Here is a 1,443-nt window from a genome sequence, read left to right as displayed (position 1 = left end):
ATATTATAACAACTACAGAATCGTGCAGTTACTTTATTAACAATGAACTAGCGATAGTTGATAGTAACCCAAAATGAAAAGATTAATCCAGATAAATATTTTTAGATACAAGAAATTAAGATTTAAAAACTAATTGCTGGCGCTATAAAGTATTTCTACTGTTTACCCTAAGAGTTATACCTAATCAGTCAAAGTGATCTTTACATGGCAAGGTAAATTAGTCGTTAATAGATGGAAACTTTGAATAGAAACCGAATGCGAGCCAATATTATTGCTAAGCCCCTAAGTCCATGTATAAACCAATAAATAATGAAGAGAGCATACAACCTTAATCAATCACTTCAAGTACGCGCATGCCTAGTGTCTCAATACAACCATGGATAAATATTACTTTGTTTGAAATTAACAACATATATATCACGGGACTTCTATCCAACGTCAGGGTTTTTTTTTCTATTCTTCTAATGCTGATATGAAACCAAACATAACATAACTTTAAAATAATTCGGATAAAATTTGTACAACATTTCAGAGCACTGTTTATATGTCAATTATTTCGAATAAAAAAGTAAGACACTTCGACTGGTTAATTTCGTTGGCTACGATTTTTCGTTGAGTATTATTTTCATTCGACTGGTTTGTAAAATAGACTCCGTTGACAACAAAAATTAACTTAAACCAGAGTGCGTTAATCAGCGTTAAGTTATCCACGTGACCAAAATAAACATGGCCGATTGGTGGGTTTAGATGTGCGTTAATATTATTTAGATTAAATTTTCAGAAAATAAAAGTTATAATATTTACCTACATGAAAATAATTGTAGGCTAACAAAAATAAAAAAAATAGATGAAAATATTTTTTTTACGAAAAACCACAAGCCACAAGATGAAGCAAGTTTCACGTAGGATTGTAACAAATGCGCAGGAGGGCGTGGTTTAACGAAGAACGACCAGTCGAAGACGAACATTCTAATCATAAATACTTTGCAAACAAATAAGAATTGCAAAGTCTTTAAGTAAAATCGCGATATATCAGAATTTTAGGTAAATCAAATGGAAGTTGGCAGAAAGACAGATCTTAGCAACAGAATAAACCTTTTGACATCCACTATACACATACAGTACAGCTGTTTTCCCTTTAAATTACAGGCCTTTATATTTCATTTGCAAATTTTCCATATTGCGCCATTCTTTGTGTGTAGGTCTCTCTGACTTTAACGTTGCATAACATATCGCTTTCAGTACGCCTCATATTTTGGAAGAAACTGTAGATAAATTTTCGGAATCTAATGCACATACAAAACACTTATTATGATTCTGGTCACATTTTGTCGTATTCCTTGGAGAGCGAACTGCAAGTATTTCCGTCTTAAATTAATTAACTGCACAGCATGATAATCATTTATATTCCTTTTTAAAATGTGCTGTATAGTGAAGACGCTA

Source organism: Anneissia japonica, unplaced genomic scaffold (assembly GCF_011630105.1).
Source record: "Anneissia japonica isolate Jap-2015-1 unplaced genomic scaffold, ASM1163010v1 scaffold288048_len465947_cov159, whole genome shotgun sequence".
Classification (NCBI taxonomy): Eukaryota; Metazoa; Echinodermata; class Crinoidea; order Comatulida; family Comatulidae; genus Anneissia; species Anneissia japonica.
The sequence above is the reverse complement of the archived record's forward strand: the minus strand, read 5'-3'. Positions refer to the sequence as shown.